Below are 22192 nucleotides of genomic sequence, written 5' to 3' on the forward strand. Positions count from 1 at the left end.
CAGAGGTCATGGGTTCAAATCCCGGCTCCGCCAATTGTCAGCTGGGTGACTTTGGGCGAGTCACTTCACTTCTCCGGGCCTCAGTTACCTCATCTGGAAAATGGGGATGAAGTCTGTGAGCCCCAGGTGGGACAACTTGATTACTTTGTATCTACCCCAGCGCTTAGAACAGTGCTTTGCACATAGTAGGTTCTTAATAAATGCCATCATTATTATTATTTGGAGTCAGAGGTCATGGGTTCAAATCCCGGCTCTGCCACCTTTCAGCTGGGTGACTTTGGGCGAGTCACTTCACTTCTCCGGGCCTCAGTTCCCTCATCTGGGAAATGGGGACGAAGTCTGTGAGCCCCAGGTAGGACAACCTGATTACTTTGTATCTACCCCAGTGCTTAGAACAGTGCTTTGCACATAGTAGGCGCTTAATAAATGCCATTATTATTATTATTATTATTATCATTTGGAGTCAGAGGTCATGGGTTCAAATCCCGGCTCCGCCAATTGTCAGCTGGGTGACTTTGGGCGAGTCACTTCACTTCTCCGGGCCTCAGTTACCTCATCTGGAAAATGGGGATGAAGTCTGTGAGCCCCAGGTGGGACAACTTGATTACTTTGTATCTACCCCAGCGCTTAGAACAGTGCTTTGCACATAGTAGGTTCTTAATAAATGCCATCATTATTATTATTTGGAGTCAGAGGTCATGGGTTCAAATCCCGGCTCTGCCACCTTTCAGCTGGGTGACTTTGGGCGAGTCACTTCACTTCTCCGGGCCTCAGTTCCCTCATCTGGGAAATGGGGACGAAGTCTGTGAGCCCCAGGTAGGACAACCTGATTACTTTGTATCTACCCCAGTGCTTAGAACAGTGCTTTGCACATAGTAGGCGCTTAATAAATGCCATTATTATTATTATTATTATCATTTGGAGTCAGAGGTCATGGGTTCAAATCCCGGCTCCGCCAATTGTCAGCTGGGTGACTTTGGGCGAGTCACTTCACTTCTCCGGGCCTCAGTTACCTCATCTGGAAAATGGGGATGAAGTCTGTGAGCCCCAGGTGGGACAACTTGATTACTTTGTATCTACCCCAGCGCTTAGAACAGTGCTTTGCACATAGTAGGTGCTTAATAAATGCCATCATTATTATTATTATTATTATTATTTGGAGTCAGAGGTCATGGGTTCAAATCCCAGCTCCACCAATTGTCAGCTGGGTGACTTTGGGCGAGTCACTTCACTTCTCCGGGCCTCAGTTCCCTCATCTGGAAAATGGGGATTAAGTCTGTGAGCCCCAGGTGGGACAACTTGATGACTTTGCATCTACCCCAGTGCTTAGAACAGTGCTTTGCACATAGTAAGCGCTTAATAAATGCCATCATCAGCATCAATATTATTATTATTATTATCGAACGCAGCTCCCAGTGGGCGGGAAACGTGTCCGTTTCTTCGACGACCGTCCTCTCCCGAACGCTCAGTACAGCTATAAAGACCGAGGCCTACTAAGGCCTGGGCCCCTTGGGGTACCCGCCCGGCACCTACCGTGCGCTAAGCTCTGCGGAGAGGGCGGCGAAGCGGAAAATAATAATAATAATAATAATAATGGCATTTGTTAGGCGCTTACTATGTGCACAGCACTGGATAGAAGCGAGCCAAAGGACTCCTCCGCCGGCGCACCCAGGCAGAACATAATCAGGGCAAACAGGATAAAACCCGACAGCCCGAGTATAAATAAACACGCGGAAAGGAGTTAAAGGACGGATTAAAATAAAAACACCAAATGGCATCCTCACCCCTGACAAATGCGGCGGGAATTGGGTTCTTTTAATCAAACGTTCGGCGGGGGCATGAATTATTTATAATTCAATATTGAACGTGCAGCGCTCTGCACACAGTAAGCGCTCAGTAAGTACGGTTGAATGAAGGAACGGAGCCGGCTTGGGGACGAGGAGAGAGACCACCGGCGAGGGCAGGGTTTGGGCCTGTTTATTAGTTGTCTTGGACTTTCCCAAGCGCTTAGTACAGTGCCACTCACGCGGGAAATGCTCCCTAAATACGGCCGAAGGAACGAGTGAAGGAACGCACGGCAAACCGACGGCATTTGATGATGATGATGATGGCATTTATTAAGCGCTTACTATTCATTCATTCATTCAACCGTATTTATTGAGCGCTTACTGTGTGCAGAGCACTGTTCTAAGCGCTGGGGAGCTTACAAGGTGATCAGGTTGTCCCATGTGGGGCTCACAGTCTTCATCCCCGTTTGACAGATGAGGGAACTGAGGCCTGGAGAAGTGAAGCGACTCGCCCTAAGTCACCCAGCTGACAAGGGGCGGAACCGGGATTTGAATCCGTGACCTCTGACTCCAAATAATAATAATAATGATGACATTTATTAAACGCTTACTATGTGCAAAGCACTGTTCTAAGCGCTGGGGAGCTTACAAGGTGATCAGGTTGTCCCATGTGGGGCTCACAGTCTTCATCCCCATTTGACAGATGAGGGAACTGAGGCCCAGAGAAGTGAAGTGACTCGCCCAAAGTCACACAGCTGACAGTTGGCAGAGCCGGGATTTGAACCCGTGACCTCTGACTCCAAATAATAATAATAATGATGACATTTATTAAGCACTTACTATGTGCAAAGCACTGTTCTAAGCGCTGGGGAGGTTACAAGGTGATAAGGTTGTCCCACAAGGGGCTCACAGTCTCCATCCCCATTTTCCGGATGAGGGAACTGAGGCCCGGAGAAGTGAAGTGACTTGCCCAAAGTCACCCATCTGACAAGTGGCGGAGCCGGGATTTGAACCCATGACCTCTGACTCCAAATAATAATAATAATAATAATGACATTTATTAAGCGCTTATTATGTGCAAAGCACTGTTCTAAGCGTTGGGGACTTTACAAGGTGATCAGGTTGTCCCACGAGGGGCTCCCAGTCTTCATCCCCATTTTCCAGATGAGGGAACTGAGGCCTGGAGAAGTGAAGTGACTTGCCCAAAGTCACCCAGCTGACAAGGGGAGGAGCCGGGATTTGAACCCATGACCTCTGACTCCAAAGCTCGTGCTCTTTCCACTGAGCCACTCTGGCATTTGGTACACGCTTACTCTGTGCTGAGCGCCGGGGCGGAGACGAGATGGTCAGGGCAGACGCAGTCCCCATCCCACACAGGGGCTCGCAGTCTAAATAATAATAATAATAATAATAATAATAATAATAATAATAATAATAATAATAATGATAATAATGAAGCATTGGGGAAGCAGCGTGGCTTAGTGGAAAGAGCCCGGGCTTTGGAATCAGAGGTCGTGGGTTCAAATCCCGGCTCCGCCACTTGTCAGCTGTGTGACCTTGGGCAAGTCACTTCACTTCTCTGGGCCTCAGTTCCCTCATCTGGAAAATGGGGAGGAAGACTGTGAGCCCCATGTGGGACAATCTGATTACCTTGTATCTACCCCAGCGCTTAGAACAGTGCTTGGCACATAGTAAGCGCTTAATAAATGCCATCATTATTATTATTATTATTATTAATGGCATTTATTAAGCGCTTACTGTGTGCAAAGCACTGTTCTAAGCGCTGGGGAGGTTACACGGAGGGAGAACAGGTAACGAATCTCATTTTACAGATGAGGGAACTGAGGCACAGAGAAGTAAAGTGACTCACCCAAGGTCGCGCAGCTCTCCATCAGTAGCGTTTATTATAAAATACGATGGCATTTATTAAGCGCTTACTATGTGCAAAGCACTGTACTAAGCACTGAGCTTATAATAATAATAATAATGATGGTATTTGTTAAGTGCTTACTATGTGCCAAGCACTGTTCTAAGCGCTGGGGAGGTTACAAGGTAAGCAGGTTGTCCCACGGGGGGCTCACAGTTTTCATCCCCATTTTCCAGATGTGGTAACTGAGGCCCAGAGAAGTGAAGTGACTGGGCCAAAGTCACACAGCTGACAGCTGGCAGAGCCGGGATTTGAACCCACGACCTCGGACTCCTTAGCCCGGGCTCTTTCCACTGAGCCACACTGTTGGGTAGGGACTGTCTCTAGATGTTGCCAACTTGTACTTCCCAAGCGCTTAGTCCAGTGCTCTGCACACAGTAAGCGCTCAATAAATACGATTGATTGATTGATTGATCTGCGAAATGGGGAGGCCGTGAGCCCCCACGTGGGACCGCGTCCGACCCGATCGGCTCGAAGCCCGAGTGGCTGTGATGGAAAGAGCCCGGGCTCGGGAGTCGGAGGTCATGGGTTCTAATCCTGCCTCCGCCACTTGTCAGCTGGGTGACCTTGGGCCAGTCACTTCACTTCTCTGGGCCTCAGTGACCTCATCTGCAAAATGGGGATTAAGACCGTGAGCCCCCCGTGGGACAACCTGATCATCTGGTAACCTCCCCAGCGCTTAGAACAGTGCTTGGCACTTAGTAAGCGCTTAATAAATGCCATCATTATTATTATTATTGCTATTATTCTCTGGGCCTCAGTGACCTCATCTGCAAAATGGGGGTGAAGACTGGGAGCCCCCCGTGGGACAACCTGATCACCTGGTAACTTCCCCAGCGCTTAGAACAGTGCTTTGCACGTAGTAAGCACTGTAAGCACTTAATAAATGCCATCACTATTATTGTTATTCTCTGGGCCTCAGTGACCTCATCTGCAAAATGGGGATTAAGATTGTGAGCCCCCCGGGGGACAACCTGATCACCTTGTAACCTCCCCAGCGCTTAGAACAGTGCTTTGCACATAGTAAGTGCTTAATAAATGCTATTATTATTATTATTATTATTATTATTATTATTATTATTCTCTGGGCCTCGGTTCCCTCTTCTGTCAAATGGGGATGAAGACCGTGAGCCCCCCGTGGGATGACCTGATCACCTGGTAACCTCCCCAGCGCTTAGAACAGTGCTTGGCACATAGTAAGCGCTTAATAAATGCCATCGTTATTATTATTATAATTAGTAAGTGCTTAATGAGTACCATTATCATTATTATTATCTATCAAGCGCTTAGTACAGTGCTCTGCACGCAGTAAGCGCTCAATAAATACGATTGAATGAATGAATGAATGAATCTAGTCTTCCTCCTGATTATCAGCTCTTAGGGAATAGGCAAAGAACAACCAGCGCGGTTTCCCCTACTCAGTCCGTCAACCAATCGATGGTATTTATTGAGCGCTTACTGTGTGCCAAGCACTGTACTGAGCACATGGGGGAGTCTAGTAGCATTGCTAGACATGATCCCTGCCCTCAAATCCAGAGGCAAATCCAGAGGGGGAGACAGACTCTAAAATAATAATAATAATAATAATAATAATAATAATAATGGCATTTATTAAGTGCTTAAAATAATAATAATAATGATAATAATAATAATGATGGTGGCATTTATTAAGCGCTTACTATGTGCAAAGCACTGTTAATTCTGGATCTGGACCTAAATGCAGAGGATGATGATGATGATGGTATTCGTTCAGCGCTTACTATGTGCTGAGCATTCATTCATTCAATTGTATTTATTGAGTGCTTACTGTGTGCAGGGCACTGTACTAAGCGCTTGGGAAGTACAAGTTGGCAACATCTAGAGACGGTCCCTACCCAGCAGTGGGCTCACAGGCTAGAAGGGCGCACTGTACTGAGCTGTACTGTACTGTACTGTACTGAGCGCCGGGGGCGATACAAGGTCAATCAATTGTATTTATTGAGTGCTTACTGTGTGCAGAGCACTGTACTAAGCGCTTGGGAAGTCCAAGTTGGCAACATCTAGAGACGGTCCCTACCCAACGGTGGGCTCACAGTCTAGAAGGGTGCACTGTACTGAGCGCCGGGGGCAATACAAGGTGATCAGGTTGTCCCCCGTGGGGCTCACGGTCTTCATCCCCATTTTCCACTGAGGCCCAGAGAAGTGAAGTGACTCGCCCAAGGTCACACAGCTGACGAGTGGCGGAGCCGGGATTGGAACCCGCGACCTCTGACTCCGAGCCCAGGCTTTCGCCACTGGGCCGCAACCCGGGGGAGTCAGAGGACCTGAGTTCTACTAGTGCTCTGCCCCTCGCTTGCCAGGTGACCTTGGGCGAATCACTTCGCTTCTTCGGGCCTCGACTTCCTCCTCCTTTTTTATGGCATTTATTAAGCGCTTACTATGTGCAGAGCACTGTTCTAAGCGCCGGGGAGGTTACAAGGTGATCGGGTTGTCCCACGGGGGGCTCACAGCCTTCATCCCCATTTTCCAGATGAGGGAACTGAGGCCCAGAGAAGTGAAGTGACTCGCCCAAAGTCACCCAGCTGACAAGCGGTGGAGCCGGGATTTGAACCCATAATAATAATAATAATAATGACATTTGTAAAGCGCTTACTATGTGCACAGCACTGTTCTAAGCACTGGGGAGGATACAGGGTGATCAGATTGTGCCACGTGGGGCTCACATCCCCATTTCACAGATGAGGTAACTGAGGCCCAGAGAAGTGAAGTGACTCGCCCAAAGTCACCCAGCTGACAAGCGGCGGAGCCGGGATTTGAACCCATGACCTCTGACTCCCAAGCCCGGGCTCTTCCCACTGAGCCACGCTGCTTCTCCGTGAAACAGGGATGGCCGACAGTGGCAGAAGGGTGACGGAGGATCTATGTTGCCAACTTGCACTTCCCAAGCGCTTAGTACAGTGCTCTGCACACAGTAAGCGCTCAATAAATACGATTAAATGAAATGAGGAGGGGCGACGGGGGGCTAGTCGGGAAGGCCTCCTGGAGGAGGTGGGATTTTTAGGGGGCCCGTCGGCTCCGGAGTAGACGCTTGGAGGGGTGAGCCCACCGAGATCTGGGCTGTAGTAGACGCTCGGCGAGGCGACGGGGCCGAATGGGCCCGAAGGCGACCCAAGCGGCCTAGCCAAGGAGTCCGGCCCGGAGCAGGGAGAGGCCGGAGGCCGGGAATCCTGGCCGGGAATCCGGGCCGGGAAGGGACCAGCGCTTGGAGCAGTGTGGGAGCCGTTGGGATGGAGGGGAAAGGGCCTATTTTAGGGGAAAGGGCCTATTTTAGAGACGCCGCGCGGGCGAGACCGGCGGGAACCGGTGACAGATTGAACGCGTGGGTTGAGGGAGAGAGAGGCGAGCGGAGGCGGAAAGTCCTACATTTTGGGGGGCGGGTAGTCCGGGACCCCCTCGAGTTCACATCCTCCAACTCCGAGCCTCATTCGTTCATTCCGTCGTATTTACTGAGCGCTTCCTGTGTGCAGAACGCTGTGCTAAGCGCTTGGGAAGTACAAGTTGGCCGCACTTCGAGATGGTCCCTACCCTCGTTCCTTGCTCAGCTCCGGTTCCTTGAGGGTAAAGATAATGAGAAGAATGGCGGTGCTTTGTTAGGCGCTTTCTAGGTGCCAGGCACTGTACTAGGCGCTTCATACTAAAGTTACGAGGTACAACGTTACAAGCTACAGGGTCATGGGGTCGTCCCCCATGGGGCTCACGGTCTTCGTCCCCATTTTGCGAATGAGGGAACTGAGGCCCAGAGAAGGGAAGTGACTGGCCCAAGGTCACACGGCTGAGGAGCGGCGGAGCCGGGATTCGAACCCACGACCTCTGACTCCCAAGCCCGGGCTCTTTCCATTAAGCCACGCTGCTTCTTTATCTAAAGATCCTGTCTATTCATCCACTCGGGGGTAGTCACTGAACACTTATTATTATTATTATTATTATTATTATTATTATTATTATTATTATTGTTGTTGTTGTTGTTGTTGTTGTTGTTGTTATTATGGTATTTGTGAAGCGCTTACTATGTGCCAGGCACTGTTCAAAGCGCTGGGGGAGATACAAGGTGATCAGGTTGTCCCATGTGGGGCTCAAAGTCTTCATCCCCATTTTACAGAGGAGGGAACTGAGGCCCAGAGAAGGGAAGTGACTCACCCAAGGTCACCCAGCAGCCAATAATAATAATAATAATAGTAATAATGATGGCATTTATTAAGCACTTACTATGTGCAAAGCACTGTTCTAAGCACTGGGGAGGTTACAGGATGATCAGGTTGTCCCACGGGGAGCTCACAGTCAATCCTCATTTTATAAATGAGGTCACTGAGGCACAGAGAAGTTAAGTGACTTGCCCAAAGTCGCACAGCTGACAATTGGCGGAGCCGGGATTTGAACCCATGACCTTCTAACTCCCAGGCCCGGGATCTGCCCTCTAAGCCATGCTGCTTCTATAGTACAATATTCATTCATTCAATTCATTCAGTCGTATTTATTGAGCGCTTACTGTGTGCAGAGCACTGTACTAAGCGCTTAATAGTATAATAATAATGATGATGGCATTTGTTAAGCGCTTACTATGTGCAGAGCACTGTTCTAAGCGCTGGGGAGGTTACGAGGTGATCAGGTTGTCCCACATGGGGCTTACGGTCTTCATCCCCATTTTCCAGATGAGGGAACTAAGGCCCAAAGAAGTGAAGTGACACAGCTGACAAGTGGCGGAGCCGGGATTTGAACCCATGACCTCTGACTCCAGAGCCCGGGCTCTTTCCACTGAGCCATGCTGCTTCTCTCCAGTACAGTACTGTGCTGGAGAAGTTTAGTGGGATGCCTAAATTAATAAATACGGATGAGGGAACTGAGGCCCAGAGAAGTTAAGTGACTTGACCAAGGTCACACAGCAGACAAGTGGAGGAACCGGCATTATTATTAAGAATAATAACATCTGCTAAGCATTTACAATGTGCCGGGAACTGTAGTGGATGCAAGCGAACGGGGTTGTCCGCAGTCCCCGTCCCCCGTGGGGCTCACGGTCGCCATCCCCATTTTCCAGAGGAGGGAACGGAGGCCCGGAGGAGGGAAGTGACTGGGCCAAGGTCACCCTGTAGACAGGACAGGGGGCGGTGGTCTGGCCAGGGACGGCGCTTCCCTGCGGAGCCGGAGCGGCCCTTCCTCCTGGGCCTGAGATCTGGCCTCCGGTTCTGCGCTTTGTCCAGTGCTCTGCACACAGTGAGCGCTCAATAAATGCGATTGAATGAATGAATGAATGAATGAATGAATGAATGAATGAATGACTGCTCCCCCAGCTCTCCCTCCTCCAGCTCCCCCCCGCCCCTCCCTGGATTCCCCGGCTCCCGCTGCTCTGCTCCCCCCAGCTGTCCCTGGATTCCCCCTCCCAGCTCTCCCCAGATTCCTCGTTTCCCCCAGCTCTCCCCCCCAGGTTCCCCTGCTCTGCCTCCCCAGCTCTCCCTGGATTCCCCCTCCCAGCTTTCCCTGGATTCCCCCTCCCAGCTCTCCCCAGGTCCCCCCGCTCTGCTTCTCCAGCTCTCCCTGGGTCCCCCTCCCAGCTCCCCCCGGATTCCCCTGCTCCCCAAGCTCCCACCCCCCCCCCCCGGCTCCCCCTACTCTGGTCCCCCAGCTCTGCTCCCCCAGCTCTCTCCGGATCCCTCTCCCAGCTTCCCCCAGATTCCCCAGCTCCCCCAACCCCCCCTACTCTGCTCCCCCAGCTCTCCTTGGATCCCCCTCCCAGCTCCCCCCGGATTCCCCTGCTCCCCAAGCTCCCACCCCCCCGGCTCCCCCTACTCTGGTCCCCCTGCTCTGCTCCCCCCAGCTCTCCCTGGATCCCCCTCCCAGCTCCCCCCGGCTTCCCCTGCTCCCGCAGCTCCCCCTCCCCCAGCTCCCACTACTCTGCTCCCCCAGCTCTGCTCCCCTAGCTCTCCCTGGATCCCCCTCCCATCTCTTCCCGGATTCCTCGGCTTCCCCAGCTACCACCTCCCCCGGTTCCCCAGCTCTGCTCCCCCCAGCTTTCCCTGGATTCCCCCTCCCAGCTCTCCCCAGGTCCCCCCGCTCTGCTTCTCCAGCTCTCCCTGGGTCCCCCTCCCAGCTCCCCCCAGATTCCCCAGCTCCCCCCAGCTCCCCCTACTCTGGTCCCCCAGCACTCCTTGGATCCCCCTCCCAGCTCCCCCCGGATTCCCCTGCTCCCCAAGCTCCCACCTCCCCGGCTCCCCCGGCTCTGCTCCCCCCAGCTCCCCCCCCCCCCCAAGCTCCCCCAGCTGTCTCCTGCTGCTCTGCTGCGCTTGCTGCTGCCCCCTCCTAGAAACAGGAATCCCGGAGGTTGCTCTCTCTGCTTCCCGACAAATACAAGGAGGGAGGAAGGGCGGAAGGGAGGGAGGGACACGGGGGACGGGGGACGGGGAGAGAGAGAGGGAGGGAGACAGGAAGGGAGAGAAAGAGGGGAGAGAGAAGGGGGGAAGAAGGGAGAGGGAGACTCAGAGAGAGAAAGAGAAAGGGGAAGGTAGGGAGAGGAAGGGAGGGAGAGAAAGAGAGGGATGGAGAGAAAGAGGAAGAGAGAGAGGAAGGGAGAGAAAGAGGGAAAGAGGGACAGAGAGAAAGGGAGGGAGAGAAGAGAGGAAGAGAAAGAGGGAGAGAGGAAGAGGGACGGAAGGAGAGAGGGAGAGAAAGGGAGACAGAGAGGAAGGGAGAGAAAGAAGGACGGAGAGAAAGAGGGAGAGAAAGGGAGAGGGAGGGAAGAAAGGAGAGAGGGAGGTGGACAGAGAAGGGGGGGGAGGGAGAGAAAGAGGGAAAGAAGAAGGGAGAGGGAGAGAAAGAGAGGGATGGAGAGAAAGAGGGAGAGAGGGAGAGAAAGGGAGAGGGAGGGAGGGAAGAAAGGAGAGAGAGGGAGGGCGACAGAGAGAGGGGGAGGAAGAGAAAGAGAGGAGGGGAAGAAGGGAGACGGAGAGAAAGAGAGGGATGGACAGAAAGTGGGAGAGGGAGAGAAAGGGAGAGGGTGGGAGAGAGAGGGAGAGGGAGAGAAAGAGGGAGAGAGGGAGAGAAAAGGAGAGAGGGGGAGAGAAAGAGAGAGGGAGGGAGAGAAAGAGAGAGGGAGAGGAGAGGGAGGGAGAGAAAGAGAGAGGGAGAGAAAAAGAGAGGGAGCGAGAGAGGGGGAGGGAGAGAAAGAGAGAGGGAGCGAGAGAAAGAGAGGGGGAGGAAGAGAAAGAGGGAGGGAGGGAGGGAGAGAAAGGGATGGAGAGAAAGAGAGGGAGAGAAAGGGACGGAGAGAAAGAGAGGGATGGAGAGAAAGAGCGGGAGAGGGAGAGAAAGAGAGGGATGAAGAGAAAGAGGGAGGGAGAGGGAGAGGGAGAGGGAGGGAGGAAAGAAGGGAGAGGGAAGGAGACAGAGAAAGAGAGAGGGAGGGAGGGAGGGAGAGAAAGAGGGAGGGAGGGAAAGAGAGGGAGAGAAGGAGAAGGAGGGAGAGAGAGAGGGAGGAAGAAGGAAGGGGAGGAGGGAGGAGGAGGAGAAGAAGGAGGAAGGAGGCGGTGAGGAGGGAGCGAACATTTAATTGTCCGAGTCCCGGCGCCGCAAACAACCCGCTCCAAACTTGGCTAACTCTTTGCTCGGCCCCTGAACAGGGAAACCTTCTGCCCAGTCTCCACCCATCTTTGTCTCTCGGTCTCTCTGTCTCTCTCTGTCTCTCTCCGCTTCTCTGACCCCCCACCTCCCCCCACGTTTCTCATCTGTCAAATGGGGATGAAGACTGTGAGCCCCACATGGGACAACCTGGTCACCTTGTGTCCTCCCCAGCGCTTAGAACAGTGCTTGGCACGTAGTAAGCGCTTAATAAATAGCAAAATTATTATTATTATTAAGGGGGGAGGGGGGTCTTCTCCCTTAAACGAGCCCTGGAAATAGTCTTTGGGGAAGCGGGCCGTGGGCGGGAAAGCCTCTCTTGACTAAAGGAGGTCGGTCAGTCTGCCCTAAGTCCCTTCTACTGCAAATTTTCGCTCACCTCCGCTACTCGGGGAAGGTGGAGGGCAGGTAGCCGCCATTTTCCTTGGGAAATTTTCTGGAGATCCTGGAGTGGGGAATCCCGGGGGTTGGGGAGGGGGGCTGCGGACCCCCACCATCCTTGGGAAACCCAATTCCAGGATCAATCTTCTAGACTGTGAGCCCACTGTTGGGTAGGGACCGTCTCCATATGTTGCCAACTTGGACTTCCCAAGCGCTTAGTACAGTGCTCTGCACACAGTAAGCGCTCAATAAATACGATTGATTGATTGATTGATTGATTGATTGATTGATTAACGCGCGGCCCAAGTGGGTAGAGCCCGGGGCCTGGGGGTGGACAGAGGATCTGGGTTCTAATCCCGGCTCCGTGGGCACCCCCTTCCCCCAAACCCGTCTGCTGTGTGACCTTGGGCCAGTCCCTTCACTTCTCCAGCGTGGCTCAGTGGAAAGAGCCCGGGCTCTGGAGTCAGAGATCGTGGGTTCAAATCCCGGCTCCGCCAACTGTCAGCTGGGTGACTTTGGGCGAGTCACTTCCCTTCTCTGGGCCTCAGTGACCTCATCTGGAAAATGGGGATGAAGACTGTGAGCCCCCATTGGGGCCACCTGATCACCTTGGAACCTCCCCAGCGCTTGGAACAGTGCTTGGCACATAGTAAGCGCTTAATAAATGCTATCACTATTATTATTATTATTCTCTGTGCCTCAGTGACCTCATCTGTCAAATGGGGATGAAGACTGTGAGCCCCCATTGGGGCCACCTGATCACCTTGGAACCTCCCCAGCGCTTAGAACAGTGCTTGGCACATAGTAAGCGCTTAATAAATGCTATCACTATTATTATTATTATTATTATTCTTATTCTCTGTGCCTCAGTGACCTCATCTGTCAAATGGGGATGAAGGCTGTGAGCCCCGCGTGGGACAACCTGATCACCGCGGAACCTCCCCAGCGCTTAGAACAGTGCTTTTCACATAGTAAGCGCTTCATAAATGTCATTATTATTATTATTCTCTGGGCCTCAGTTACCTCATCTGTCAGATGGGGATGAATGTGAGCCCCCCGTGGGACAACCTGATCACCTTGGAACCTCCCCAGCGCTTAGAACAGTGCTTTGCACATAGTAAGCGCTTAATAGATGCTATTATTATTATTATTATTATTATTATTATTAATTATTCGAGCCTCATTTCTGTAAGACGGGGATCCGCCGTCCTCCCGCCTCTTTCGTCCGTGAGCCCCGCCTGGAATAGGGACCGTGGGTCCCATGTCTCCTCCGCAACGCTCAGCACAGTGCCTGGCACTCTCCCAAAGGAGAGCCAGAGGGGAGAAGCAGCGTGGCTCAGTAGAAAGAGCCCGGCAGAGGTCCTGGGTTCAAATCCCGCCTCCGCCAATTGTCAGCTGTATGACTTTGGGCGAGTCACTTCACTTCTCTGGGCCTCAGTTCCCTCATCTGTCAAATGGGGATGAAGCCTGTGAGTCCTCCTTGGGACAACCTGATCACCTTTTTACCTCCCCAGCGCTTAGGACAGTGCCTTGCACACAGTAAGCGCTTAATAAATGCCATCATTATTATTATTAAGGGTGGAAGCGTGGGGGGGGGGGGGCAAGGAGGGGATCGGGGCTGATTCTCCCCCCCCCCGCATTGGACCCCTCCCCGCAACCCGATGAGCTTGCCTCTCCCCCCAGCGCTCAGCACAGTGCCCGGCACGTAGTAAGCGCTCCACGAAGCCCGGGAGCCTCATCAGCACCAGCGTCCCCGGACAGAGGGATGGGAGGCGGTGGGGAGGGGACCGGGGGCGGGTGGGGGGCCAGGGTTTCGGTTGCCGGCGCCCCCCGCCCCGCCCCGCCCCGCCCCGCCCCGCCCCGGAAAAGTCAGGCGGGCGCGGGAACACCGGGAAAGTGCGGGGGAGGCCGCCCACACGCGCCCCGCACCACCAGGTGCCTGCTTCTCTCCTTCTTCTCCCCCTCCTCTTCTTCTCCTCCTCCTCCTCTTCTCCTCCCCTTCTTCTTCTTCTTCTCCCTCTCCTCTTCTCCTTCTTCTCCCTCTCCTCTTCCCCTCCTCTTTTCCCCTCCTCTTCTTCTTCTTTTCCCCCTCCTCTTCTCCTCCCCCTCTTTTCCTCCCCCTCCTCTTCTCTTCTCTTCTTCTCCCCCTCCTCTTCTCCCCCTCCTCCTCTTCTTCTTCTCCTCCCCCTCCTCTTTTTCTTCTTCTCCCTCTCCCCCTCTTCTCCCCCTCCTCCTCTTCTTCTCCCCCTCCTCTTCTTCTCCTCCCCCTCCTCTTCTCCTCCCCACCTCTTCCTCCTCCTTCTCCACCTCCTCCTCTCTTTCTCCTCCCCATCCTCTTCCTCTTCCCCTCCTCTCCCTCTTCTTCTCCTCCCCTCCTCTGCTTTTTCTCCCCTCCTCCTCTCCTCCCCCTTCTTCTTCTCTTCCTCCTCTTCTCTTCCCCCTTCTTCTCCTCCCCTCCTCTTCTCCTCCCACTCCTTTTCTTCTTCTTCTCCCCCTTCTCTCCTCTTCTTCTCCCCTTCCTCTTCTTCTTCTTCTCCCCCTCTTGTCTTCTCTTCTTCTTCTCCCCCTCCTCTTCTTCTTCTTCCCCTCCCTCTCCTCTTCTTCTCCCCCTCCATCTCCTCTTCGCCCCACCTCTTCCTCCTCCTCCTCCTCTTCCCCCTCCTCTTTCTCCCCCTCTTCCTCTTCTCCCCTCCTCTTCCTCCTTTCCTCCCCCTTCTTTTCCTCTTCCTCCTATTCTCTTCCCCCTTCTTCTCCTCCCCCTCCTCTTCTCCTTCCCCTCCTCTTCTCCTCTTCTCCTTCTCCTCCTCTTCTCTTCTTCTCCTCCCCCTCCTCTTCTCCTTCCCCTCCACCTCCTCCTCCTCCTCTTCCTCCTCTTCTTCTCCCCCTCCTCTTCTTCTTCTCCTCCCCTCCTCTTCTTATCCTCCCCCTCCTCTTCTTTTTCCTCTCCCCCTCCTCTTCTCCTCCCTCTCTCTTCTCATCTCCCTCCTCTTCTCCCCCTCCTCTTCCCCTCCTCCCCCTCTTCTTCTTCCCCTCCTCCTCCTCCCCTTCCTCCTCCCCTTCCATCCCGAGCCCCCCGCCCCCCCCCCCCCGCCGCTCTGCCTGTCCCCCCTCCCCTCCCCTCCCCTTCCCCCGGGTGGGTTCGGGCGTCTCTTACCTGAAGCCCGGACCCCCCCAGCACGGCTCCCCAATCCGGACCCCCTCGACTTCACTTTCCGCTCGGATTATCCAAGGGCCGTGGGGGCGGGGACGCCCCCCCCCACCACACACACACACACACACACACACACACACACACACACACGCAGGGAGGAGATGCAGAGGTCCGGGAGGGGAGGGGAGGGGGATGCGAGGGTGCAGGGTGGTGGCGGTGATGATGGGAGGGGGGGATCCCCGCCCCCGGACAGAAGCCCCTCTGGAAATGGTACCCACCGAAGGATGGAGGGATGGATGGATGGATGGATGGATGGATGGATGGATTGATGGATGGATGGATGGAGGAGACAGAGACAGAGAGACAGGGAGAGAGATGCGGGAACCCGGGGGAGGGAGGGGAAAACCCCTCCCACGCGGGTGGGGGGTGCGAGGGAGAGACAGAGAGAGACAGGGAGAGACAGGGAGAGACGCACAGGGAGATGGAGAGAGAGGGGGAGAGAGAGAGGGAGGGAGGGAGGGGCGGAGGTCCGGCTTCTTCCCACCAGCCACTGCTGGAGTCTCGGAGATTGCAGGAGCGGGAGGGAGTGGGAGACCACAGGCGGAGGAATTTCCCCCGCCGCCCCCGGTCTCCCAGCTCCTCCCCTCCCCCAGGAGGGCCGCGGGAATCCGGGGTTCCCTCCCTCCCCCTTCCAGCGGGAGCCCGGGGTTCCCTCCGCCCCGCCCTTAATAATAATAACAATAATGATGATGATGCATTTGCTAAGCGCTTATTATTAATAATGATAATAATGAGAACGATGGCATTTGTTAAGCGCTTACTATGCGCCAAGCGCTGTTCTAAGCGCTGGGGAGGATACGAGGTGATCAGGTGGTCCCACGGGGGGGCTCCCGGTCTTCATCCCCATTTTCCAGATGAGGGAACTGAGGCTCGGAGAAGTGAAGTGACTGGCCCAAGGTCACACAGCAGCCGTGTGGAGGAGTCGGGATTCGAACCCATGACATGTGACTCCAAAGCCCGGGCTCTTTCCCCTGAGCCACGCTGCTTCTCTATTAGGTGCCGAGCACTGCTCTAAAGCGCTTAGAACAGTGCTTGGCACCTAGTAAGTGCTTAACAAATACTATTATTATTATTATTATCATTATACAAGGTAATTAGGTTGTCCCACGTGGGTCTCACAGTCTTCATCCCCACATGAGGTCACTGAGGCCCAGAGAAGTGAAGCGACTTGGCCGAGGTCACCCAGCAGACATGTGGCGGAGTCGGGATTCGAACACACGACCTCTGACTCCCAAGCCCGGGTTCTTGCCACTGAGCCACGCTGCTTCTCAGACCCACCCACCCCCTTCCTTGGGGGTCACGCGGGTGATACCCCCCCCCCCCCGGCCGGTCCGCTGTGTGACTCTGGGTAAGTCACTTCCCCTCTCTGGGCCTCGGTTTCACCACCTGCAGAATGGGGAGAGTCAAATCCGCCTTTCCTACCTGCCTCGTGAGGTTGATTTGAGGGGCGAGAACCGAGGAGAGAATAAAATAATAATAATAATAATGGCATTTGTTAAGCACTTACTATGTGCCGAGCACTGTTCTAAACACTGGGCTAAATACAGGGTAATCAGGTTGTCCCCCGTGGGGCTCACACTTTTAATCCCCATTTTACAGATGAGGGAACTGAGGCCTAGAGAAGCGAAGTGACTTGCCCAAGGTCACACAGCGGATAAGTGGCAGAGCCAGGATTAGAACCCAGGTCCTCTGACTCCCAAGCCCGGGCTCTATCCACTAAGCCAGGTGAACCCACAGCATAAAGCTTCCAGGGGGGTCTGGGGGAATCTGGGGAGGGTCTGGGGGTCTTCCCAGAGGGCCTGGAAGTCCTTAGGCCTGGAGGCCTGGGGACTTAGGGGGGTCCGAGGGATCCCTGGGAGGTCTTGGGGCCTGGAGGGTCTGGGAATCTGGGAGTTTTGGGGGGGGGGGGGGTCTGGTGAGCCTGAGGGTCTGGGAATCTGGGGGTCTGGGAGCCTGGGGGAGTCTGAGGGTCTGGGAATCTGGGGGTCTGGGAGCCTGGGGGAGTTTGAGGGCCTGGGAATCTGGGGGTTTGGGAATCTGGGAGTTTCAGGGGGTCTGGGAATCTGGGGGTCTGGGAGCCTGGGGCTGTCTGAGGGTCTGGGAATCTGGGGGTCTGGGAATCTGGGAGTTTCAGGCGGGTCTGGGGAGCCTGAGGGTCTGGGAATCAGGGGGTCTGGGAATCTAGGAGTTTCTGGGGGTCTGTGGAGCCTGAGGGTCTGGAAATCAGGGGGTCTGCGAATCTGGGAGTTTCGGGGGGTCTGGGAATCTGGGGGTCTGGGAGCCTGGGGTGGTCTGAGGGTCTGGGAATCTGGGAATCTGGGGGTCGTGGGGGTCTGGGGGCTCTGAGGGGCCTGGAGAAGCCTGTGGGTCTGGGGCCCTGAGTGTCTGGGGCCGTCTGGGAGGTCTTGGGGGCTCGGGGGATCTGGAGGTGGTCTGAAAATCTGAGGGCCTGGGGAGCCTGGGAATCAGAGGGTCTGGGAATCTGGGGGTCTGGGAATCTGAGGGTCTGGAGGGGGTCTAAGGGTCTGCGGAGGGTCTCAGGGCTCGGTGGGGGTGTCTGGAAAGTCTTGGGGCCTCGGGGGTGTCTGAGAGTCTGGGGGTCTGGGATCCCGGGGGTCTGGAGGGGGATCTAAGGGTCTGGGGTGGGGGGTTCTCGTGCCTCTGAAAGGATGGGAGACCTGGGGAGCCTGAGGGTCTGGAGGGAGGTCTGGGGGTCTTCGTGGGGGGGGGAGGGAGTGGGTGTATTGAGGAGTGGGGGGGGGGTGTCTTCCAGAAAAGCAAACCAGGAGACTCTGCTCCCTCCTCCCGGGCTCCCCCTCTCCCCCACGGCCCCCCAGTCCCTTTTCCACAAAGCTCCCTGCCAATCTCGTCCCCCCCCCCCCCGCCACCCTCCGCTTTCCCAGTCCCGCCGATTGAATTCCCCGTTGGTCTGCCGCCTCCCTCCTTCCCTCCCAGCTCTCTTCCGCTACACTGGATTCGGTCTTCTTTATTTGGGGATTTATTCTCCACCTTTCCCAGGGTGTCCCCCTCCCCCGGCCCCCGGCTTCTCTCGGTTGATTCCTTCTCGCTGATCGCTCTCTCATTCTCCTCGTCTCCCTCCTTCCTTCTCCCCCCGCCACCCGCCTCTGCTCCCCGGCTTCTTCGCCTCTCTCCTCTTTGTGCTTTCTGGGATCGTCTCTTCCCCAGCCTCCGCTCTCCCTCTCTCCCTCTCCCTCCCTCCCTCTCTCTCTGTCTCCCTCTTTCTTCCTCTCGTTCGCTCCTTCCCCCCTCTCTTTCCTTCCTTCTCTCCCTTCCCCTCTTCCTTCCTCTCTTCCTCCCTCTCTTTCCCTCCTTCCCTCCTTTTCCCTTCTCCCTCTGTCCCTCCTTCCTTCCCTCTTTCTCCCTTTCTCCTCCCTCCTTCCCTCCCTCTTCCTTCTTCTCTCCCTCCTTCTCTCCCTTTCCCCTCTTCCTTCCTCTCTCCCTCCCTCCTTCCCTCTCTCTTCCTCCCTCTTTCCCTCCTTTTCCCTTCTCCCTCCCTCCTTCTTCCTCCCTCTGTCCCTCCTTCCTTCCCTCTTTCTTCCTCTCTCCCTTTCTCCTCTCTCCTTCCCTCCCTCTTCCTTCTTCTCTCCCTCCTTCCTGCCCTTTCTCCTCTTTCTCCCTCCCTCTTCCTTCCTCTCTCTCCCTCCTCCCCTCCCTTTCTATCTTTTCACCCCTCTCTTCCTTCCTCTCCCTCCCTCCTTCCTTCTCTCTTCCTCCCTCTCTTTCCCCTTTGTCCATCCCTCCTTCTTCCTCCCTCTCTCCCTCCTTCCTTCTCTTTCCTCCTCTCTCCCTCCTTCCCTTTCTCCTCTCTTTCTGCCACCCTCCTCCCCTCCCTCTTCCTCCCTTTCCCCTTCTTCTCTTTCTCTCTCCCTCCTTCTCTCTCTTCCTCCCTCTTTCCCTCCTTTCCTCTCTTTCTCCCTCCCTCCTTCCCTCTTCCTTCCTCTCCCTCCCTCCTTCCTTCTCTTCCTCCCTCTTTTCCTCCTTCCCTCTCTTTCTCCCTCCTTCCCTCTTCCTTCCTCTCCCTCCCTCCTTCCCTCTTCCTTCCTCTCCCTCCCTCCTTCCCTCTTCTTTCCTCTCCCTCCCTCCTTCCTTCCCTCCCTTTCTCCTCTTCCCCCCTCCTTCCCTCCCTCCCCCTCTGCCCCTCCCTCCCTCCCCCTCCTCTCTTTCCCTCTCTTTCTCCCTCTCTCCCTCTCATTCTCCCTCTCCCCCCTCCTCTCACTTTCCTTTTCTCCTTGGGCTCCCTCTCTCCACCTCTCTGCCTCGGTGACTTTCCCCTCCATCTCTCTGTCCCCCTTCCTCTTAGATCCCCCTCAGTCCCTTTTCCCTTTCATGCTGTTTTGTATTTTTATCATTTCATCCTTCCCCTTGGGGCCGTCCCCCGGCCCTTTTACTCACAGAAGGCCAGAGGCCTTGCCTAATTCTTTCCCTAGCGTTTAGGGCAGTGCTCCTCACGGGCAGGTGCCTAATAAATCCTGTTCCCCTTCCTGGGGGGGTCACCCCGGGCCCTGCTCCCCACCTCCTGGGCTCACGCCCAACCTCTCTGCCACCACCATCTCTATACCCACTAAGCCTTCCTCTCCCTCTCCGCCTTTATCTGTCGGAGTTGAAAGTTAGCAGCCTTCCCCGGTTCCTTTCATCTCCCCTGCACATTTGTAAAACGCCACACAGGCCCAGAGAAACCGTGACATGAACAACTAAAGAACTGCGCACCCAATATGGGTTTCTGTCAGCTGGAGTGGAGAAGGGGCTGCCCGCTTGGTTTTTGATTTTTTTTGGTCCCCGGGAGGAGAAGAATAACAACAACGGCAGTCGTTCGGCCCTGACTATGTGCCGGGCGCTGTTCTAAGCACTGGGGTAATAATAATAATAATGATGACGGCATTTGTTAAGCGCTTACTATGTGCAAAACACTGTTCTAAACGCTGAGCACCGTTCTAAGTGCTGGGGTAGAAACGAGCTAATCAGGTTGGACACAATCCCCATCCCACATTGGGGCTCACGGTCTCAGTCTCACAGAGAGGCCCAGAGAATAATAATACTATTCATTCAATCGTATTTATTGAGCGCTTACTGTGTGCAGAGCACTGGACTAAGCGCTTCATCAATCAATCAATCAATCGTATTTATTGAGCGCTTACTGTGTGCAGAGCACTGGACTAAGCGCTTGGGAAGGACAAGTTGGCAACATCTACAGACAGTCCCTACCCAACAGTGGGCTCACACACTATAATAATGATGGGATCTGTTAAGCGCTTACTATGTGCAAAGCACCGTTCTGAGCGCTGGGGAGGTGACAAGGTGATCAGGTTGTCCCACGGGGGGGCTCACAGTCTTCATCCCATTTTACAGATGAGGTCACTGAGGCACAGAGAAGTTAAGTGACTGGTCCAAAGTCATACATCCTACAGTTGGCGGAGCCGCAATTAGAACCCTTCTAGACCGTGAGCCCACTGTTGGGTAGGGACCGTCTCTCTATGTTGTCATCTTGTACTTCCCAAGCGCTTAGTACAGTGCTCTGCACACAGTAAGCGCTCAATAAATACGATTGAATGAATGAATGAATGAACCCTTGACCATCAGAATCCCAGGCCCGGTCGCTATGGGGATAATCAGATTCGTGATATCTCTTGGGCGCTTACCGTGAGCCTACTGATCGTTGGTACTTACTGAGCGCTTTCTGTGTGCAGAGCATTGTGCTGAGCGCTTAGGAGAGGGCGATGCAGCAGAGTTAGGTAGACGCCTTCCCCGCCCACGATAATTGTCGTATTAAGCGCAGCTTGCTGCGAGCAGGGAACGGGTCGGTTGATTGTTGTTGCTTTATCCTCTCCCAAGAATAATAATAATAATAATAATAATGGCATTTATTAAGCGCTTACTATGTGCCAAGCCCTGTTCTAAGCGCCAGGGAGGTTACAAGGTGATCAGGTTGTCCCACGGGGGGCTCCCAGTCTTCACCCCCATTTTATAGATGAGGTCACTGAGGCCCAGAGAAGTGATTTGCCCTAAGTCACACAGCTAAGTGTCGGGATTTGAACCTATAACCTCTGACTCCAAAGCCCCGGCTCTTTCCACTGAGCCACGTTGGCTCCCTGGGCTTCCCAAGCGCTTAGTACAGTGCTCTGCGCCCTGTCAGCGCTCAGTAAATACAACTGAATGAAAGAATACAATGTGCCAAGCTCTGGGGGAAATCCCAGATGATCGGGTCCCGCTCGGGGTCTAAGTGGGGGGAGAAGAGGGATTGAATCCCCATTTTACAGGGGAGGAAACTGAGGCCCAGAAAAGTGCAGTGACTTGCCCAAGGTCACGCAGCAGACCCAGGGCCGAGGACCACTATTGGGTAGGGACTGTCTCTATATGTTGCCAACTTGTACTTCCCAAGCGCTTAGCACAGTGCTCTGCACACAGTAAGCGCTCAGTAAATACGATTGATGATGATGATGATGATGACAGGCAACAAGATCTCCATTTGATGGGTATTTTATTTATTTTGGGGGCTGTCTGGCTCCTCCCCACCACCCCCAGAGCGTGAGCTCATTGTTTGGACTTTCCCAGGCGCTTAGTTCAGTGCTCTGCACGCAGAGAGGCGCTTAATAAATACGATGGAGCGAGGAGCAGCGTGGCTCGGTGGAAGGAGTCCGGGCTTTGGAGTCAGAGGTCGTGGGTTCAGATCCCGGCTCCGCCGATTGTCAGCGGTGTGACTTTGGGCGAGTCACTTCACTTCTCTGGGCCTCGGTGACCTCATCTGTCAAATGGGGATGAAGACCGTGAGCCCCCCCGTGGGATGACCTGATCACCTCGTAACCTCCCCGGCGCTTAGGACGGTGCTTTGCACATAGTAAGCGCTTAATAAATACCACTGTTATTATTATTATTATTAAGCGCTTAGTACAGTGCTCTGCACACAGTAAGCGCTCAATAAATATGATTGAATGAATTACTATTAATGAATTAAAGATGAAGAGCCCAGAGCCGGGAGGAGCCAAGTGACCTACTCAGGGTCACCCAGGGGGCCGGGCACGGAGCCGGGATTAGAACTCAGGCCCACGCCTCCTCCGGCTGCTGGCTTCCAGCCCCTCTGGGGCTACTCTCTGGACACCCCCGGCCACCCCCCTTTTCTGCCGGCCCTTCCCGGGGCCGCCATCAATCAATCAATCGATCAATCAATCGCCCGGAGAGGCGGCCGACAGACAAGGATGGACTGGTGAGAGTCAAGAACCTGGGCTT

Source organism: Tachyglossus aculeatus, chromosome 8 (genome assembly GCF_015852505.1).
Source record: "Tachyglossus aculeatus isolate mTacAcu1 chromosome 8, mTacAcu1.pri, whole genome shotgun sequence".
In the NCBI taxonomy this organism is placed as follows: domain Eukaryota; kingdom Metazoa; phylum Chordata; class Mammalia; order Monotremata; family Tachyglossidae; genus Tachyglossus; species Tachyglossus aculeatus.